At 43.4% G+C, this 22,150-nt stretch overlaps 1 protein-coding gene across 2 annotated transcripts in view; it reads left to right on the top strand.

The window, feature by feature from the left end:
* Nucleotides 1–7,135: 7,135 nt before the first annotated feature.
* Nucleotides 7,136–22,150, top strand: part of Itch (itchy E3 ubiquitin protein ligase) — a 116,290-nt gene continuing 101,275 nt past the window's right edge. Inside the window, exons 1-2 of one of the 2 annotated variants that reach the window (XM_028888965.2) lie at nt 7,136–7,240; nt 12,168–12,244. The gene's annotated coding sequence lies outside the window, so the exon portion shown is untranslated. The remainder of the gene's footprint in view (nt 7,241–12,167; nt 12,245–22,150) is intronic. The other variant, XM_037205339.1, reaches the window with a different exon arrangement.

Below are 22,150 nucleotides of genomic sequence, written 5' to 3' on the forward strand. Positions count from 1 at the left end.
CCCAGCCTTAGTATAATTTTAATATAAAAAAGATTTTGTTTTTGGTGTGTGTGTGTGTGTGTGTGTGTGTGTGTGTGTGTGTGTGTGTGTGTGTGGTGTGTGAGTGTGGAGGTCAGGAGGCAGCAATGTTCAGGGGTCAAGTCTCTCCTTTCACTGTGTGTTCTGGTGTTGGACTCAGATCCCTAGTCTTTTGAGTTGTTAGCTGCTGATCCATTTTACCAGTTTCAATATAGATTTTATTTGTTTGTTTGTTTGTATATTTGTTTGTTTTGAGACAGGGTTTCTCTGTGTAGTTCTGACTGTCCTGAAACTCACTTTGTTGACCAGGCTGACCTTGAACTCACAGAGATCTGTCTGCCTCTGCCTCCTGAGTGCTGGATTAAAGGGATATGCCACCGTCTGGCTTCAATATAAGTTTTAAACAGGAGGGTTCTGAGGAAGAAGGTGCTTGTAAAAAAAAATAAGATACTTGGGGAGAGCAGGGGCTTGGGCTGCTCAAAGATGGAGTAGTTTTTATAATAGCTGTGTATATAGTATTTTGGAGGTTTTTGAAACTATTGTCTTCAAAGTGTTGCTAAAGAACCTAATGGGATGACAGTGTGGTTCATTGGCCCGTCTGACAGGGTTGCAATTGATAAGGAAAAAGTCTAGATCACAGGTTAGAAGATATTTATTTTAAACAAAGTGAATAGTCTTGTTTGTGGGTTTCCCAGAAAATTACTGGGAGAGGAACAAGGCCCTTTCCAAGGTCATATACTTTCAGGTCTGGAGCCTGGTTCATCACTATTTTAACATAAAATATGTGTAAATGAAAGAACTATCTTTACATTTGCAATCTTCTTAGTAAACATTATTAATTGTGCTTTTAAATTCTCAGCTGTGCAATCCCATTCTGTGGAAGGTCTTCGTTTTCTTCTCATGTCTCTCTGATTTTCCTTGTCTTTTATCCTGACTCAGCAGCAAAGATAGAACCTGTGAAACTCATTCTGCAGATGAGGGAACAGCCTCGAAGATAGGAAATGATGTAGCCATAGCCTTAGGTATCCCCCTTCACACACTCTAGGGTCCCATGTAGCCGAGGCTCTTCTGGAGCTCAGTGTGCAGCTGAGGATGACTTTAACTCTTGGTTCTGCTGTCTCTACCTCTCTGGTTCTGGCGTTATAGGTACACGCAACCATGCCCAGCAAAAGGCTGATGTTTAGTGTTTTGTATGAGTTTGTTTGTGTGCAGGTGCTTGTGTATCAAGATGTGCCGTATGTAGAAGTCAGGACAACTTGTAGGAGTCTGTTATCTCTTTCCTCTGTGTAGATGAGTTCAAGAGATTGGATTTAGGTGATTAGAAATTTGTAGGTAGAAGTTTCTGTCCTGTAAGTTGCTCCCAAGTAACTACACAGATGCTTAAGATTAATTATAAATGCTTGGCCAATAGCTCAGGATTGTTACAAACTAACTCTTACATTTCAATGAATCTATTTTTTTTTTAATCTATGCTTTGGCACATGGCTTGGTACCTTTTCTCAGTATGGCATATTCATCTTGCTTCTCTCTGCATCTGCTCTCTACTCCTCTGACTCTGCCCTTCTACCCATCATTCTCAGTTTGACTTTCCCACCTAACTTTATCCTGCTCAGCTATTGGCCAGTCAACTTCTTTATTAAACCAATCACAGTGACATATATTCACACAGTGTAAAGGAATAGTCCACATTTCCCCCTTTTTGTCTAATTAAAAGGGAAGGTTTTAACTTTAACATAGTAGGATTATATACAACAAAAACAGTTATCAAGTAAGAATTACAATTACGATATATAGTTTATTCGTATTTGGCAAAATTAGAGAAAATATTCTATTATCTATTTTATCTTTATGACTCTAAAGTTTTATACCTAATTTACCATCTCACTGGCCCCCTACTCTTTTATTTTCACAGACAAGGTCTAATGTACCTCAGGTTGGCCTCAAACTCCCTATGTAGCAGCCAAGGCTGTCTCTGAAACAATCCTTCCCAACGCTGGGATTACAGGCATCCACCGCTACACATGGTTTCTGTGGTACTAAGGCAAGCGCTCTACCAACTGAGCTACCACCTCAGCTCCCCAGCCTTAGGTCTTAAGCAGCCTCTGGCTCCAGATCTCAGTTCTCTGAAGCCCTGCCGAGCATCTCTCTCCATTAACACAGCTTTTCAAGCCTTCTCTGCCTGTGGCAATTCACAGTGGAGCAAATCCAGAGAAGGGAGGGCCAGCAGCATGACTAAGTGTTCTGTAGGGAAATTCAGGAAGGGACAGGTGGCATGTGGGCCAGTGGGGTGTCTTTCTCAACTCCTTCCCATTTTGAAATGGGCTTCCTTCTCTCCCTGTAGATGTAACCAACCGTCTTATTAAATAAGAAACACAGAACCAATGCAAAGAAGAAAGCCAAGAGGTCAGAGCTAAGAGCTAAAACCTTACCCTTCCTCCTGTGGTGGTCCTACCTCTCCAAAAGAGAGCTACTTCCTGTGTTAAAGTCTTTATATAGAGTTTCTGTTCTGCCTTTTCATTGGTTGTAAACCCAACCACATGACTGCCTTGTCCACTGCCTGTCTGTACAGACCTCCAGGTCTTCTATGGTTGGTATTGAGATTAAAGGCGTGTGTTTCCAATGCTGGCTGTATCCCTGAACACACAGAGACTTTCCTAGCTCTGCCTACCAAGTGCTGGGATTACAAGTGTACGCCACCACTGCCCTGCTTTCCTATGGCTTGCTAATAGCTCTGACCCCCGGGCAACTTTATTTATTAACATACAAATAACATTTTAATACAAATAAAATATCACCATATTCCTTTCCTCTTCTTCTCTCCCCTCTTTCTCTTCCTTTTACTCTTCTTCCTCCCTCTCCTCCCTCTTCTCTTCTCCACCTTCTGTTCTTTGAGACAGGGTCTTTGCTCCTCCAGCTGTTCTCAAAGTCACTATGTAGCCAAAGGTGATCTTAAGCTCTTGATCCTCCTGCCTCCACCATCAAAGGGCAGGTATTACAGGCATGTAGCCCTATGTGCATCTGGGCATCGCCTTCCCTTGTCTATAGCCAGCTCCTCTGGCTCTGAGGCTTTGCTGTAGCGAGAGGGCTTTCTTTCCTGGCTGATCTGGTGTCCTAGACAGAAGAAAAATGAAAGTGGTTTGAGGTTTTATTAACCACCGTTTCTACATTTTAATTTTTTCAGTCAGGCCAAGACTGGGGTAGTTCTGAGTCAAGGAAACTGAGAGCCAGAACCACACAGCGTGAAAGAATGAGGAAATGGTCTGGCTGTGATTTGCTGCCTTGACCAACACAGCTTCTTGGAGAACCACCAAGTACCTTATTTAGATCTGCCTGAATCTTCACGACATCCTGGGAGGTGGACTTGTAACCATCCTGACAAGAATGAAGACGTCCAAAGAGATACTTGTACCCATCAGTTACCAAACTCTGGGACAAGGGGCAACAATCTTCCCAGGAGTCTCATTCTGGTGAAGGGAAAGGCCTTGGAGCCAGGCAGAGGAGAACTTGTCTCCCCAAAAGATGTCACAAAGTTCTGACAACTTAACTTTTAAGAGAGACTGGAGCCCAGACAATGACCTCACCTTAACCGTGACTGCTTAGCTATGCATACATACCCCTTGCCCTCTGTTTAAACTGAAGTCTCATGTCAGGACCCTAAAGTTGGACTCGAGTTCACCGGACCTCTTTGTTGCTCTTCTCAATGTGTTCATAGTGCACCAAATCTCTTTTTTTCTGCTTGTCAATATTACTTTGTCTCTTTAGTTGCCTTTTTGGGGATGGATGGGCCAGTGTAGCTTGTCAGGGCTGCCAGGCCCTGGCTCTGACCATCGCATCTCTGTTACAGGATCTACTGTTTTCATTTGGTGATTTGGTTATGGAGGCTCAGATGACTGTGTCTGAGACTTTGAAAGCAAAACAGCATTGGCTGCTCACTCGAGCATCTCCATTAGCTCAGTTACTTTTTGTTCCCCACCCTTTGCTGGGTATTCTAAATTCTCATTCTAAATTCCCAATTTTTATTTCGATGATTAAGGTGATAATTGTTAAGTGATCTTACTTTAGATTTACAGAACCTTGACCTTCATATAACATCAGAATGTGTACTGCCACTCCATAGTCTTTGATTCTGGGCATCAGATAACACAAAACTTGTAAGTTGTTATAATATCTAACTTGTAGAAAGTAGTGCATTTGTTCTAGGAGGCTTGCCCATTGCCACGTCCCCCTTCCCCCCCCCCCCCACTTATAAAAGTCCTTCGTTGGGCTGGGAAGATAGTTTTGTAGGTAGAGTGTTTATTGCACAAGTATGAGCTTATGATTCCCAGCACCCATGTAAAGCACTAGCCTTGGTGACACATACCTGTAATCTCAGCACTGGGCAGGCAGAGAGAGGAGGATCCTGGGCTTTGCTGGCCAGATAGGCTAGCTGAATCAGTGAGCTCTTGGTTTAGTAAGCAACCCTGTCTCAGAAAATAGTGATTGAGGAAGACACTTGGCATAAACATCTGTCCTCTGTGCCTACCTACCTCACATATACACAGACACACACATACATTCACACACACACACACACACACACACACACACACACACACACGCACACACACACACACACACATCACACCACAAACTTTGTGCCCCCGAGTTTCTTGAGATGGGGCTCTGAGGCAATAGGCCCTATCTCCTCAGGGTGCCAGTCTTTGAATAAAACTGATTTAGTTTTCTCTCAGTCTTCCCCCTAAGAGGAGGGCTGACATTTAGTGGCAAACAGTTGGACATGGGTTCAGTAACAAGTTATTGGTAGAAGGGCTGGATTTTTGCATTTCTCTGGTCTGCATTGTTAATTCTTACCAGTTCCTGCCTCATCGACCCGAGCTAGTTTGCCCTGTTGGCACTGGCAGGAAGCTTAAGGCAGCACAGTCCATTGGTCATAAAATATGACTTCTTGGGGTCAGCATCATCTGGAAATGTGTTAGAAATGCACATTCTTGGTCTCATCCTAGAACTTTCTAAGAACTTCTAAGGGTTGGGTACAGCTCAGGGACACAGCACACATCTAGCATGTCCAAATCCTACATCAAATCCCCCAAACAATATTTTAAAGAAAGACATTCTTGGTGGAGGTTTGGAGTATAGCGTTTGACTTCCAACACCTTAGTTTTACCTACTGTTATAGAATTTTTAAATTGTGGGGCTGGCCAAGTAATCTACAAATCTGATTACTTAAGTTCCACCCTTGCTTGATACCTGGGTCCCCCCATGGGAGGAGAGAGCCAGCTCCTGAAAGTTGTCCTCTGACCTCCACACTAAGAATAATAAATAAAATGGAACTTAAAAAAAAAACATGCAGACAAGTTGAGTGTGGTAATACATACTTGTAAGCCCAGCACTGAGAAGGTTGAGGGTGAAGAATCCTGAGTTTGAGGCCAGCTTGAGCTACATAGTGAAAATTTGTCCCCAAAACAAAGAAAAATTTTAGATAGACTACCTGGAAGTAGATGAATTGGTTTCTTTCTTAGTGATCTTGGGCCAATTAGCAATTTCCTTCATACTCGGTTTTCTTCTCTGTATAAAGTAATAAAACACTTACTATCTTATAGTATGCCTGGTGACAAGAATCATCAGGGATGCTAGTTTAAAAAAAATCCAGATTCCCCTGGAGCACACCACCCTCTCAATACTGGGGATAGAATCTTGGTCCTTATCAATGCTAGGCAAGTGCCCTACCAGTGAGCTACATCTCTACCCTTACAGCATAATTCCTAACCTGGCAAACGTTAGTTGGAAGTACAGAAGAACTTTTATATGCTTAATCAAAACAAAACACTCCCAAAATCCAGGGTTTCACCGTGTAATTCCAGGTGGCCTAGAACTCTCTGTCTCTGTCTGGTTAACCTCGCACTCCCAGAGATCCAGCTGTCTCTGTCTTCTCACCAGACCTGAGGCTTGTGGTCTTCGCTGGCTGACTAGGGAGCTCCTATCTCTGCCCCCAGTACTGGCAGGTCTACGTCAGCTTTTACGTGGAGGCTGGGGATTCAAGTCCCTGTGCTTACATGGCAAATGCTCTTACCCACTGAGCCATCTTCCCAGCCCAGAATCTTGATTTTTTAATAACTCTCCTAGCACATAATGCAGAATATGGTCATGTCAAAGGTACTTTAAAAAGTGCAAGTGACTTCCTAGATGGTTTCCTTACGAGGAAACAGGCTAAACAATAGTGGCAAAGAGGGATATTATGGGGTGCTTAAGTAGTGCCTGCCTCTGACTGTTTGCACAGCCTATTAATTCTCACCAACACTTCTGAGGGAGCTCGAAGACAGGCTTAGATTCACTTGCCTTTGGAGCCTGTCCTGGATCTCGCTCTGTAGACTAAGCTGGCCTCAAACTCACAGAGATCCACCTGCCTCTGCCTCCCAAGTGCCGGCATTAAAGGCGTGCGCCACCAATGCCTGGCTTGCCTGGGTTTCCTATCTTACATGCAGCTTCATTGAAGCATCTGAAAAAGGTAACATGGCATTTTTTTTTCCCTCATCGTTTTGTGGCAAGGATTAAGAAGTATGCTTTTCATTTTTTAGAACTCCTGCTGCGCTGGCACTGTCAAGCTGTCACCCTTCTAAGAACGCCCTGTCAAAAGGTGGAGAAAGTTAGACTCAGTGTCTAACTCCGGAAGGATTGAACTGGCATAGAGATCCCCAAATTGTGATTCCTGCTGTCAGTAGTATCACTAGAGAACTTGCTAAAAATGCAAATTATAAAACACTCCCCACCCCATCCCAGATCTACTGGCGGTGGGGGCTCAGCAGTCTGTTTTTAAAAGCTGTTCAAGAGATTCTAAGGCACACTAGAGTTTGGTAACAGTCTTTAGAGGTTCTGGCGGGGGTGGGGAGGTTGGGAGTGGAGAGGAGAAGTGTCAAAAAAGGAAAAAGAAGGAAAGAAGGAAGGAAGAAAAGAAAGACGTAAGGAAAAATGTAAGAAGAGAAGGAAGAAAAGAAAAAAGCCTTGGCGATGCAGGGAGCAAGGCTGGGACCACTTCACCTGGAGGTGAGGAAAATGATATAGCAGGCTGGCACGCAAGGCCTGCTGGGGCCTGTAGTCCCGACTGCGCCTTAGGGGACGCGCCTGCGCACTGTGTGCGATCTCGCTCTAGTCGCTGTAGTCGGGGCTCGGGACCGGCTGCCATCTTAGTGGAGGGACTGAGGAGTCGTCGCCGCCCCGAGTCCCGGTAAACACCCGCGGGCGGACTGGGGGGCAGTGCTGTGGTTCGGAGGGAGCTTGGATAAAAAGGGGTGGGGGATGCGAGCGGTAAGGAGTGCGGCGCGCGAGTCGGGACCCAGAGCCGAGGCTGCTCTTCCCGCAGCCCGTGTCCGTGGGGGGCGCCCGGAGCTCCGGCTGGTGGCCCGAGCCGGGCGGCGGGTGGGTCAGCAGGACGAGGCGAGCTGCTAGTGCCTGGCCTGGGCTCCCCGAGCCGGTGGCCCCATCGAACCCCAAGTTGGGAGAGAGCCGAGCCGCGGCGGACGTGGGCAGGGTCCAGCCCCGCGCCCCGCTGTCGCGCCGGGGGGCTCCTCTCCCGCGGCCCGGCCTACGCGCGGGGCCCGGTGGCAGCGGCCCGCCCGCGCGACGTGGCCCTTGGAGGGGCGGCGGCCGGGCCCACCTGCCACCTGGCAAGCTCTCTCGAGACTTTTCCAAGCTCCCACTCGCGGAGGACCTTCTCCCTTGGCTGCCTCCCCTTCTAGTCTTTCACTCCCCTCCTCCCTCCATTGTCCCCACTCATGGTGGTCCCGGCCCAGGCCGGCGCCGCGGACTTTTGCAGACGTGGAGCTGTCACTCACTGCCCTTCCTTCCGAGAGCGTACTTTTCTGTAGCCAAGAAAAAAGTAGAGGTGAGCGTATTGTTGGAAGGGTCGAAGCCGGATCAGGACATGACTTTATAAAGTAGAAGGCTCGAGCTTTGAGACATAGTTTTGGGCTCCAACTTCAAAAGAGAAAAAAAACGTAGGAGGGTCAGCGCACCCGAAGTAGTCATTGGGCCTAAAGTTAGAGATGTGTCCAGGTGAACTTGCAAAAGTACCCGAAACTCACGATGCTCCAACCATTTGTTTTCTTGATTGTGTTTAGAATCCTAATCTTGCTGAATTTTCTGCTTCTCTTTAACAGCTGTAGTGAACTTGTTCTGAAGGGAGGGGTGGGGAGAAAAGAGTGAGGATTTTGTTTTTCCTTTCAAAGTTACAGAACACAACCTAGCCACCCATCATTATGCTCTTAAGTGCGTTGCTTCTCTTGCATCCGTGAGATCTTATGAAAGCAGGTAAAGGCCATGTACGTTAGTTGGCAACTGGCTTGGTTCTCATCTGAAATAAAGTTTTTTTTTTTTTTTCTTTTTGGGCGGGGGTGGGAGGGTGGGGGAGGCAACTTTGATGAGATTCAGCCTTCTGTCTTCATCACAGGTTTACTTTAAGGTTTAATTTTCCAGGTTTTAGAAAAGATGAAATTCTCTTTTGAACAGTGATTGTACTGTGTGTATGTGAGTTCGTGAATTCAGACTTTAGAATAGACGTCAACAAGGATATAATATGAAACCAAAAGCAAGTATTCTAGAGTAAATGATTCTTTTAAAAATATATTTTTTTTTTTTTGGTTTTTCGAGACAGGGTTTCTTTGTGTAGCTTTGCGCCTTTCCTGGAACTCACTTGGTAGACCAGGCTGGCCTCGAACTCACAGAGATCCGCCTGCCTCTGCCTCCCGAGTGCTGGGATTAAAGGCGTGCGCCACCACCGCCCGGCTTCTTTTAAAAATATTTAAAATAATAAATACATCCATTTAAAAAATAGCTTTACATTCATTAAGAGACAGGCTGACCCATGGTCCCAAAATTTGTCCACTAGCATAATTACAGAGCCCTTTGTTTTTTTGTTTTGTTTTGAGACATGATCTTGTTATATAGCTCTGGAATACACTTGTGTAAACTTAGGCTGGCATCAGATTTCATCCTGTCTCCCTGTCTCTGCTTCCTGAGTTTTGGGATTACAGGTACCTGTCAGCACGATGGGCTCAGGAGAAATTTTGAGATTTGTTTATTTGTGTGTTCATGTCCTGTCATGACTTGGGGGTCAGAAGGTAACTCTCAAGAGTGTTTCCTCCTTCCACCCTATGGGTTCCGGGGATCAAACTCAGGTCAGGCTTGCCTAGCAAGCGCCTTTACTCAGTGAGCTCTTCTGCTGGACCAGGAGAGATTTGGGGTTTTTTTTTTTTTTTTTAGACAAGGTTTCTCTTTGTAGCCATGGCTGTCCTGGAACTCACTCTGTAGCCAGGCTGGCCTTGAACTTACAGAGACTGCCTTTGCCTCCTGAGTGCTGAGATTAAAGGTGCACACCACCACGGCCCAGCTCAGGAGAGATTTTTAAAAGTAGAGCATGCAGCTCAGTTGGTAGAGTGCTTGTTTACCATATACAACACCTAGAATTTAAGTCTCAGTAGCATTGGGAGGTGAGGCCAGCCTGGACTACTTGGGACCACTTTGGGAAAAAAAGGGAGATGCTCTCAGGTTTCATTTTTGAGATTGATTTGTAGGTCAGGATTGGCTTCTACAAGTTTATTTGAAAATATGCATCAGGTAGGTGGGATGGGCTTGGGAACTGCTAAGGCAAACAATAGTATGGCTATACCAAGAACAGCTCAAAAAGCTTTGAGATAGAAGAGGAAGTGGAAGAGACCAATGTGGGAATTATTGAAGGAAGTGGCAAGACATGTGTATGAGGGCCAGGCTTGGTGGTGTAAGAACTCAAGGTCAGCTTGGTCAACATAGTGACTTCCAGGCCAGCCACAGCTACATAGTGAGACCAAAGATTTGCCTCTGCATCTGAAGCTCTGTCTAAAGTATCGGTCCTCAACCTCTTTGACAAACCTCTGTCTCTAAAAATATTTGCATTATGATTCATAACAGTAGCAAAATTACTGAAGTGACAACAAAATAATTTTCTGGTTGGGGATCATCACAACATGAGGGACTGTGTTAAAGGGTTGCAGCGTCGGGAAGGTTGAGAACCACTGCTCAGGAGGATAAGTAGGAGTGTGGCAGAGGAGAACAAGGCTGTATGTCAATTAGGTCCAATGTGGGAGAGAAGGAGCTCAGTGAGCAGGAAGCAGAGTGGAGGAGCACTGTGGGACTCAAGGCCAGAAAGGTAAAAGGGGCCAATTCTAGAAAACTTGTAAGTTCAATGCTAATAGTTTTGAGTTTTATGTTAGAGAAAAAGGTTTTTGGGAAAGGAAGTGATGTAAGTTGGTGTTGTTTGAAGAAGATGGCTGTGGCGATAAAAGGGAAAGGGTGAGAGTGACAGTTGCAGAAGTCCCCCTTGTAAGTGACGGAGGCTGCTGGCCTTGGCGGTGGGACCGACCTAGGGGTTGGATGGCTCATTTTGCTAATACCATGTAATACTATGCAATACTTTCAAAAATGCCGTGTTTTTTGATAGGATTGTTTTAGGGCTGGTCTGGGTAAAGGGTTCCTTTTCTCTTAGAATATGGTCATTAGCATCTTTGAGTAATTAGAGGCCCATCAGATGCACTTGGAAGAGCTTGAGTTCTGGACTATGTAACTACCAGTACATCGATCCATGTTTGCTTAATGTGTTTTCCTTCTAGTCACAGAAACGGGTACTTGAGCTTCACAGTTGGAAGAGATTGTCAGCTTTATAATGGCAAATGTGTTGTAGGTTGTAGGCCAACGGGGCTTGGAAATAGCTTCTGGAAGTACTTACTGTTCGGGAGGATCCAGGCCAGTCTATGCTTCCATGTGAGAGCCTCACCCCCTCCCCAACCAAAACAGTGGATTCTGGTTGTGTTAGTGCTCTAGGGAAGTATGTTATGATTGATGACTGATATCTCTAGTGAACAGTTATCTAGTAAGTAGTCTGTATGTATGTGTACATGCACACAGATTCATATGCAACATACATGCTACTACACTGCCCCAGTCTCTTAGTTTTCTGTTTTTGTTTTTGAAGACAGGGTCTCAGTATGTAGACCAGGTTGGTTTTGAACTCACAGATCCATTTGTCTGGTATACATAGCTAGTTCCAGATGAATCAGATATATACAGTGAGACCTTGTCTCGAAAAGAGAAGAAGAAAAAAAAATAAATGAAGAAGAAAAAAAGGTAAATATTTTACATAAAACTTGTTAAGAGTCAGAGCTAGAGCTGGAACCAAATGTTACAACTCTGGTAATCCATTTTACCAAAGTAAGTGTATGCCACTAAGAGCATCTGTTGTCAGATGAGAAAAAAAATACTCTGGCCTATGCCTATTTATTGTTTAGATAAGAGGTTAATGAAGAATTATAGCCTAGAAATGAGTTTAGTTTACTCCGTTTGACTCAGGAAATCGGGTTAGTACTAACAGGAAACTGCCAGTCTCTGGAGGCTCCCTCTCCTTTCTTGTGCCTTACCTCTCTTAGTTTGAGGATTGGTTCCATTATAAGAACTAAGGTCAAGTATTTAAGTTTGTTGTTTCTTTCTGTATTTATCGTGCTTAGCCAAATTGGGTTCATAATAAGCATTCAGGAAAGACATGTTAATTTTTGTGCTGTAAATGATGCTGATTTTGAGCAGTATAGATCAGTAAAGGGATTCATTCAGTGGAATGGTGGCCTTCCCTGGCTGAGAGGTTTGTCCTCTGACAATAGCAGTTGCAGCTGTTCTTAGGAGTAGCCGCACTAATGAGAAGCTGTCCGGGCTGCCTCACCTCCAGTCTGGCAGTGACCATGTGGGAAGATGCTGCCAGCTGAGCTCTTTTGCTGCTTTTTGAACTAATGATACTCGGATAGGCAGTACTTCCCTCGGCCTGTGTTCCTGTCCCTAGAGCATCTGACTTGTAGGAATTGACTTTACAATGACCCTTATGGAGAGGATATGTGTATGTACGGCCATCCTTATTTGCAAATGTCCATCGTATCCAAGTGGATATTATCCCATATTGTTCATGAGTCATTGCCCCAGAAGTTCTATTCTATATAAAAAAATCTTTCTTGTGGATTTTTTCTTTTTTTGAAGGCTTTATGCTGGGGCAAATAAAGACTTTTTTTTTGAGATTCCCAAGGACATCATGGATCTGTTTAATCAGAGTCCTTTGTTAATGGACCCTTTTTCTCTTTCAGGTAACATGCATTTCACAGTGGCCTTCTGGAAACAACGCCTTAACCCAAAGAAGTGACTCAGCCAGTGAGAACTTCAGGTCTGGTGACATTCTTGTGAGAGACATTTGGGGGCAGTATGGAGCAGAGGGCAAGTCCTGGTCACATAACTGCTGTGGAGAGCTGTGTAGGAGAGAATGTTAGTGGTTAACAGCAATTGGCTTTTTTCCCTTGTGCTGTGTTATAAATATTTTATCTCCTTAAACGTGTCCTAACATACACATGTGATGGTTAAGAAGTATAGAAGTTGCCGGGTGGCGGTGGCACATGCCTTTAATCCCAGCACTCAGGAGGCAGAGGCAGGTGGATCTGTGAGTTTGAGGCCAGCCTGGTCTACAAAGTGATTTCCAGGACAGTTAGGGATATGTAGAGAAATCCTAACTTTGATTGTTTGTTTTTCAAGACAGGGTTTCTCTGTTTAATCCTGGCTGTCTTGGAACTTGCTCTGTTGACCAGGTTGGCTTCAAATTCACAGAGATCCATCTACCTCTGCCTCCTCAGTGCTGGGATCAAAGGTGTGCTCTGCCGCCGCCGCCGCCACCACCACCACCACCACCAACCAGCGAAACCCTGTCTCTGGGACCAAAAAAAGGAAGAATTAGTAAGAAGGCAGCATAGTATATGGTGTAGAAAATAGAAAAGATCTGAGCTCTGGTTTGATTTTGCATTGACAATCTATGCAACATTTGGTAATTTTTTTAGTCCTACTGGCCCCAGGTTATCTATCTTCTATATAGATAGGTTAATTCTTTTCTACCTCCCTGGGATTATTATGAGGACTAAATAAAATAATACATATTAAATTTTCAGAATCGAAAATAAGAGGCTGGAGATGTAGTTCACTTGCTTGCCTAACATGCATGAAGCCCTAAATTCAATCCCTAATGCTGAATTAATTGGATGTAGTGGCACAAGCCTGTGATCTCACTACCATCAGCAAGCAGTTGAAGGTCGTTTTTGACTACATAGTGAATTTGAGGCCATCCTGGGATACATTGAGACCTTGTCTGGAAAAAGAGGAAAGGAAGAAAATAAATTCAGAGCTTAAGACATCTGGTCCTATAAGATAGGATAAATTTGTACTATTATTATAAGGAAAAAATTACAAAATAGACTCACTTTAAGAAGCCAAAAAAGAGGCTGGAGAGATGGCTCAGAGGTTAAGAGCACTGGCTGTTCTTCTAGAGGTCCTGAGTTCAATTCCCAGCAACCATAGTATCTCATAACCATCTGTAATGAGATTTGGTGCCTTCTTTTGGTGCGCAGGCATACGTGCAGGCAGAACATTATAAATAATTCTTTTTTTGTTGTTGTTGTTGTTTGGTTTTTTTTTTTTTTTTTTTTTAACATCCTTGACATCATTTGCCTGCCTACTAAATGTCATTAGCGGCCCTCATTTTGGTAACCAAGCTCTGCCCTTTGCTGAAAGATACTTTTTTTTTTTTTTTTTTTTTTAAGATTTATTTATTATGTATACAGTGTTCTGCCTGTAGGCCAGAAGAGGGCATCAGTTCATATTACAGATGGTTGGGAGCCATCATGTGGTTGCTGGGAATTGAACTCAGGACCTCTGTAAGAACAGCCAGTGCTCTTATCCACTGAGCCATCTCTCCAGCCCCTTGTTTGGTTTTTTGAGACAGGGTTTCTTCATGTAGTTTTGGTGCCTGTCCTGGATCTTGCTCTGTAGACCAGGCTGGCCTTGAACTCACAGAGATCCGCCTGCCTCTGCCTCCTGAGCGCTGGGATTAAAGGCGTGCACCACCACTGCTTGGCAGAATATTATAGATAATTCTTAAAAGAAAAAAAAAAAACCTGGAAAAAAAATGTCAAGAAAGAATAGAGCTGTGGGTGGTGGCACAGGCCTTTAATTCCAGCACTCAGAATGCAGAGGCAGGTGGATCTCTGTGAGTTTGAAGCTAGCTTGGTTGACATAGCAAGCTCCAGGTTAGCCAGTGTAACATAGTGAGACCCTGTCTCCTTAAAAACAACAGCACAACCCAAAAAACACAGAAGAGAAAAATGGGTGGGGGAATGAAAAAATATATGTAAAATGAAATAGTGAGGATGAAAGTGAACTATTAGGTAAGGAAATTGAAGAGGGAATTTTGGGATATATGCCCAAAGGAATTATAGCAACTGTCTCTGAGAAATACCTGTACTGCTGTAGGTTTGTTGGCAGTATTATTTACAGTAACCAAGATAATAGAAACATAGACATGTCTGTTGATAGGTAAATAGGTAAATGTGAACTATATGTATTTTATATATATACACACATACATACACACATATATAATGTGATGTATATGTGTAGTGGGAAATACTAGTTGGCCCTAAAGTAGAAGAAAATCTGCCCATTTGGTATAGCATAAATGAACCTGAAAGACATCATGTCAGGTAAATTAGCCATCTCACTTATATATAGAGTAAAGTCACTCTTAGACATGGAGAGAAGGGTGCTACCAAGAGTTAGGTATAGACAGTGGGGAGATGCTGGTCAAAGGATACAAACTTAAGAGTTAAAAGATGAATAAAATTTTAAAACCTGTTGGACCAAGTGGCTAATAAATGTAATCCCAGCTCTTGTAAGACTGAAGTAGGGAGCTCGTGAATTTGAGGTTAGCCTGGGCTACCTGGTGAGACTTTCTCTCCCCTTCAAAACCCAGTAATAATAAGGGACTTGAAGTTCACTAAAAGAGTAAAATTTGAGCTGTGGAAATGGCTTGGTTGGTATAGTGTCTGCCTTACAAGCATGAGGACCTGAGTTTAGGTCGCCAGAACTCACCTAAGAAGCCAGGCACAGTGGCATGTGCCTATAACTCCCGCACTGGGGAGTACCGAGCAGAGACAGACAAATCTCTAAACTCATTCACTAGCCTGCCTAGAAGAGTCAGTGGGCCTCGGGGTCAGTGAGAGAGAGACCCTGTCTCAAAAAATAAAGGTGTAAAACTGAGGAGTGAGCTGGGCAGTTGCTTATGGAGCTCAAGCCATGTAGCTGTGTTAAAGGTGCTCTTCTGAGTACTTCCTTTTCTTTTCCTCCATCTCTTCCAAATCATGCTTCCCTTGCTACTCTGGACTTTCTCACGCTTTCCTTTTTTGTTGTTGTTTGGTTTTTTGAAGTTATAACTCCCTGCCTGCTTTTATCTGTGCTGTACTTGTCCACCATGTGCTTAACCTCCATTGCTGAACATGTTGATTTAAATGGCATTCCCTTTGCTCTTCCTCTTTGTCATTTCCCTTCTGACAGCTGCTGAAATTTGCAGCTTGCCTGTTCTGGGGTTTTTCTTTTTAAATTCTAAAAAAATTGCCCTCAGGCTTAAAGATAGAAAGCAAGCAAGCTGACATCTGTCTACCTCTAGTCTCTATACTCATGTACACAAAGTAAATATATACCACATACATGCATGAGTGAGCACACAGGCATACAAATACACACACACACACACACACACACACACACACACACACACGCACACACACACACACACACACACACACACACACACAGCACTACCAGTGAAACAGGGCAGCAAATATAAGCACTTGTTGAACAGCCTGATGACCTGAGTTAGATTCCTAGAACTCATGCTGGAAGGAGAGAACTGATTCCCAGAAGTTGTCCTCTGACCACCATATGCACACCCACACTCACACATATGCATACACAATGGTAGTACTTTTATTTATTTTTTTAAGAAAGGCTGGGCATTGTGGCACACTCTTTCCTTTAATCCCAGTACTTGGGAGGCAGAGGCTGGCAGATCTTTGTGAGTTCAAGGTCTACATAGTAGGCTCTAAGACAGTCAAATCAAAGCTGGAGGATCCAGCGTGAAAGGCTATCCTTGTTTACATAGCAAGTTTGAGATAGCCTGGACTACCTGAGACAAGCAAACACACACGCACGCACGCACGCACCCATGCACCCCAAAAGAAAAAGAGAAGAGCGAAAGAATGGAAAAGGAAAGTGAGCAGTTCCTGAGGATTAGTGTCTCCTACCTTGAGACTGTTAGTTGCCAATCATCATCATCACCATGTCTTTTGGCTTACTCAGTCATACTTTGTTTCCACTGTGAGCATTAATATTATTATTCTTTCACCCGTGTGACCTTTTGATTTAGTTTGTGTTAACTAGTTGCCCTATAAATGCTTAAGACAGAACAAGGCTTTGGTTGGCTTGTGTAAAGTCTCATTTGCTGTAATCAAAGGTGTGTTTAACTATGCTCTTTATGACAGTTATGGAGAGGAAGGAAATGATGTGATTTGTGAAAGATAATAGAAAGGAAATGGGTACAAGGGAGAGAAGTTCAGTGAGATTGCAAAGTTGTTTCAGATTGTTAGAAGGCATGAAAATGAAATACGTAGATTTTAAAAAGGGGGGAAAGGCGCTGTCTGCAGTAAAGAAGCAAATCAGCTTCCATTCCTTCCATGATAGCCTATCTTACCAGAAATAAAGAAGTTTCCTAGAAAAGAAATGTACTGGGAAAGATTGTTTCTGTTTCCAAATATCTTCAAATGTTCCTCAGAGTAGCCATTTCACCCCAGCTCACAAAGCAGTTCTTTTTGGAAAGATACCTGGGAGACTTGTGTTATAGTTTTTGTATTCTGTAATCTTAGGCAGTTGATTTAAATCTCTCAGAGTTTTATATCCACCACTACCACCACCACCACCACCACCCCCCCCAAAAAAAAAAAAAGAAAAGAAAAGATGAGGCAACTAAAGCTGGCCTTTAAGCTGTGTAGCTAAGGATGACCTTGAAGTTTGATCCTCCCAAGTGCTGGGATTCCAGGGGTGCCCCACTCTACCCCTGTCTACTGAACGTTTGCCTGTGACCTCTCAGATGGCTTCTTGTCTACTCTCTGATTGTACTTTGTTTCATGTGCTAAGTCACTACTTTTTTAGGGCTTTGTTGACATCATGATGTAGGACTGGTATCAGTAACATAAGATTTTCTAATATTCACTGTTTTACAAATGAGAAGCCAGAGCCAGCTGTATTCCCAGCACTTGGAGGCAGAAGCAGGTAGGTATCTCTTCTAAGTTAAGGCCAGCCTGGTCTGCCTGGTCTACATGGATAGACCCTGTCTTAAAACAATAATAAAAAAAAAAAAAGAGAGGCCATGTTGTCTTAACTTTTGCTTTAAACTTTGGCACAAAGACTCGAAGGAAACAAAGCATAGAAATGTTAGTGGGTTTTGTTATTTTTTGAAAGAGGGTCTCATGTAACCTAAGCTGGCGTCTAAGTTGCTATGTAGCTGACACTGGTCCTGTACTCATTAACCTACTGCCTTTATCTCCCAGTGCTGGGATTACAGATGTGGACCACAGCTTTGGCTTAAATTGATAACTGGAGAGATGGCTCAGAGGTTAAGAGCACCACTGCTCTTCCAGAGGTCCTGAGTTCAATTCCCAGCACCCACATGGTGACTCAAACCATCTGTAATGAGATCTGGCATCCGTATACATAATGAATAAATAAATCTTTAATATTAGGTCCCAAGGGTTACTCAAATATAAAATTCCTCCTGCTTTTAAAAGTTTTTGGTTTTTTTTTTTGTTCAGGAAAACAAAGCTACTTGCCAGCAGTCACACTTCAATATAATAAATATTATTAAAAGGTTGTGTGGTATTGAAATTTAAGATGTTTATCTCATATTTCCTGGTTTCTTTAAAATAACTGAATATATTCTAAGTGCCATTCTGCTAAGTACCAGCCTGGGCTGTATTTAAAAAAACATAGTGAGGTGTGGGTCTGGGAGTGTAGGTAGAGGACCACTGAGCATTCACAAAGCCTTTGGTTTGGCCCCAAGCATGGCAGTGATTCTAGCATTCAGGAGGATCAGAAATTCATGGTTGTTTTCAGTTATATAGCAAGTTTGAAACCCCTGGGTCAACATGAGACCCTTCTCAAGAGAAGAAAGGAAGAGAGAAAAGCAAGAAGAAAAAGCAGTGTTTGCCAGAAAGAAACTTGCAATTCTCACATCTAGAAACGTAACCCTAATATTTAAATACCTTTTTATTCCAGAAAAGAGCTGCATTTTCATACCCTGCCATTTATAGTAAGAACTGCATATTGAGCTTAGTCACAGGCTAGCATTGTCTTGCTTGCTTTCTGGTTTTGTTTTTGTTTTGTGTGTGTTTGTGTATAGTGAATGTGTACATGTGTGTGTCTGTACGCAAAGGACAGAAGAGGACATCAGGTGTCCTACAACTCTGCACCTTATGCCCCAGACATAGAGTCCCTCGCAGAACTTAGAGCTAGCCTGGATGCCAGCAAGCCCCAGCAGTGGTCCCCCGCTGTGCCCCTCACAGCACTGGTGTTTGAGGCATGGTCATACCTGGCTTTTATGTGGGTGCTTGGGTTTGAACTCAGTTTCTCATGTTTATGCACAGCAACTGTTTTATCCACTAAGCCATCCTTCAGCCCCACAATAAGGTTGTCTTCTGAGGAAGTAGATATTATTTTATTGGGTTTCACATTTTATGAGAGAAAATTTTTCTTTCCCTTGAGACAGGATTTCTTTGTGTAACAACCCTGGCTGTCTTGGAACTCTGTAGACCAGACTGGCCTTCAACTTAAGAGATCCCCCTGCCTCTGCCTCTCAAGTGCTGGGATTAAAGGCTTGTGCCACCTCCACCCAGCAAAACTTTTTTTATTGCATGTATTTATTTGTGTGTCGGTGGCGGATATGCTCCAGTGCATGTGTAGAGGTCAGAGAATTACTTACAGGAGTCTGTTCTCTCCTTCCACCCTGTGAATTTTGGAGATCAAACTTGAGTTGTTGGGTTTGGCAGCAAGCATCTTTATCTGTTGTCTACATTTAGGTAAAGTATGTTGCTTCTTAGTCATTAGTGTAAATAAGGACAAAGCTCTAAAATGCAATCTTGATAACAAGAAAGGACACTAAAGGTTCGCATTATAGAGATTAACTGCTTAGAGTTAGGGAGACTGGGGTTTTCATATACTGGCAGTGTGACCTTGGCCAAATTGTTTAACCTGTTTGTGCCTTAGTTTTCTCAACTGTAAATTAACACACGCACATGCACAACCTTAACTGACATCGGTAGTTTAGGAATACAGTCTTAGGGGTCTTGCCTCTCCTTGAACCAGGCTTGGCCCCACGTTGGGCGCCATTTGTAGCTATAGTTTTCCTGGTCCTGCCTGGCCTATGGTCAGGACAAATCTCTCTCACCCGCCAGTCCCACGACTGCTCAGACCCAACTAAGTAAACACAGAGACTTATACTACTTACAAGCTGTATGGCCGTGGTAGGCTTCTTGCTTTCTGTTCTTATATCTTAAATTAACCCATTTCTATTAGTCTATAAGTTGCCACATGGCTCGTGGCTTACCAGTACCTTACATCTCACTTGTCATGGCGGTGGCTCTCTGCCTCAGCCTTCCACTTCCCAGAATTCTCCTCTCTCCTTGTCCCGCCTATACTTCCTGCCTGGCTACTGGCCAATCAGTGTTTTATTTATTAACCAATCAGAGCAATACATTTAACATACAGAACATCCCACAGCAGACAGTGTGCAGTGCCATTTGTTGTTATGGGTTGCTAGCATCCTCTCACCTTTGCTTGTCTTTTAGAAAAACCTCAACTTTAAAAGTTATATTGAATCAGAAACCTTTCTAGGGAGAACTTCATAGATTTGGGTGTTTGTAAGAGCTAGGTAAACATTGAAGTCTGTAATGACAGACCAGATGGAGACTTTTTGAACTTGGGAACTCATGTCCTTCTAAGGGGCAACTGTTTAGGTAGCCTTGGCTCATTATTATTACTAGTTATTATTTGTTTGAAACAGAGACTCGTGTTGTAGGTGGGCTTTGTGCTCCCCACATAGGAAAGAATGATCTTGAACTTAAAAATTTTATTATTGTGTAATGGTGGGGTCATACTCTAGTGGAGGTCAGAATATGTTTTGTTTTTTTAATAATTTGTTTATTTTTATTTTATATTCATTGGTGTTTTTCTTACATGTATATCTGTGTGACAGTTGTGGGTGCTGGGAATTGAACCTGGGTCCCCTGGAAGAGCAGCCAGTGCTCTTAACACCTGAGCCATCTCTCCAGCCCCCAGAATATGTTTTAGAGTTGGTTCTCTCCTTCAGCCATTACATGGGTTCCAGGTATTGAACACAAGCTCTGAGGCTTGTGCAACTAGTGCTTTGTAGTACCTGAGCCACTCACTAGCTCCTATGACTTTGAACTTGTTGATCCTCTACCCCCTGAGAGCTGAGATTATACATTGTGCATCACTTTGTGGAACTGGAGATCAAACCCAGGGCTGCTTACATGCAAGGCAGGAACTATACCAACTGAGCCACATCCCCGTCCTTCTGTGTTCTTTTTGAGCCAGGATCTCATTTGGAAGCCTAAGCTGGCATGCCACTCATGGCAATCCTCCTTCTCCAACCTGTCATGTGCTATGATTACAAGCTTGAGCCACCACACTCTACTTTTTAAATTTTGAGACAGGGTCTTACTTTGTAGTCCAGTCCAACCTTCAATTTGAGAGTCATCAACTTTATTCTTATGAATGGGATTTGGGATTGATTACAGGTCTGTGCGTGCTACTGTGTCCAATAGGCTGGGATTATAGGAATGATCCACTACATCTGATTTATGTAGTGCTTCGGATCCAACCCAGGGTATTAATGCATTCTAGACAAACATTCTACCAACTGAGCTAGGTTCGTGTGTGCTCCTCCACCCCCACCCAAGGTTTCTCTGTGTAGCTCTGGCTATCCTGGAACTTCTGTGTAGACCAGGCTGGCCTCAAACTCAGAGACCCACTGCCTCTGAGTTCTGGGACTAAAGGCGTTTGCCACAACACCCTACTTTAAAGGTTTGTTCTAAACACACACATATACATGCACATACACATATGAACCACAAAACAAAAACATCATAGTAGGTGAAATTATACACCTGCTATTTAGCCTGGTTTGGATATTCCACAATATACACATACTTCAAAACATTATGTATGTTTTAAATACATACTTTTTTGTTTGTTTTTGTTTTGTTTTTTTCCAGACAGGGTTTTTCTGTGTAGCTTTGGAGGCTGTCCTGGAACTTGCTCTGTAGACCAGGCTGGCCGAGAACTCAGAGATCCACCTGGCTCTGCCTCTCGAGTGCTGGGATTAAAGGCGTGCGCCTCTACCGCCCGGCTGAATACATACTTTTTTTATTAACTGAAATACTTGAGGTTTTAAGAAAACACCCACAAATGTACTGGTTATAAAAATTAAAATGTTTTAAGATTAGAAAAATAAATTGTGAAATATAAGTAACAAAGTTCTGGGGACATGGATTCAAGTTATTCTGAATGACCTATTCCCAAGTAAAGGAGTTATATGAGGGTCCCCCCCCCCCCCAGGCTGGGTTTTTCTGTGTAGTTTTGGTGCCTGTCCTGGATCTCGCTCTATAGTCCAGGCTGGCCTTGAACTCAGAGAACCGCCTGGCTCTGCCTCCCGAGTGCTGGGATTAAAGGTGTGCGCCACTGCCGCCCAGCCTTACATGAGTTTGTATAGCCAATAACAAAGACACGAATCAGCATTTAATAAATACATTGATGGTTATTAGGTATGTGAGCTACTGCAAGAGGGAAAGCTCTCCTATAGATTTGAAATTCTTCTTTTCTTGTTTTTGTTTTTTGAGACAGAGCTGGCCCAGAACTAGACAAGGCTAGCCCAGAACTCATTGTGTAGATCAGGCTAGCCTTGAACTCATAGAAATTTGCTTGGATCTGCCTGATTGCTGGGGTTAAAGGCATGTACTACTATGCTTGGCTGGTCTTTTTTTTTTTTTTACTTTTTATTTTTTGAGGTAAGTTCTCAATATGTAGTCCACTCTGACCTGTAGCCTGGGCTGGCCTCAATTTTGCAATCTTCTATGTCCATCTCCCAAGTGCTAAGACTACAGGTGTACAGCACTGTGCCTAT

The sequence above is a fragment of the Peromyscus leucopus genome, chromosome 4, assembly GCF_004664715.2.
Source record: "Peromyscus leucopus breed LL Stock chromosome 4, UCI_PerLeu_2.1, whole genome shotgun sequence".
In the NCBI taxonomy this organism is placed as follows: domain Eukaryota; kingdom Metazoa; phylum Chordata; class Mammalia; order Rodentia; family Cricetidae; genus Peromyscus; species Peromyscus leucopus.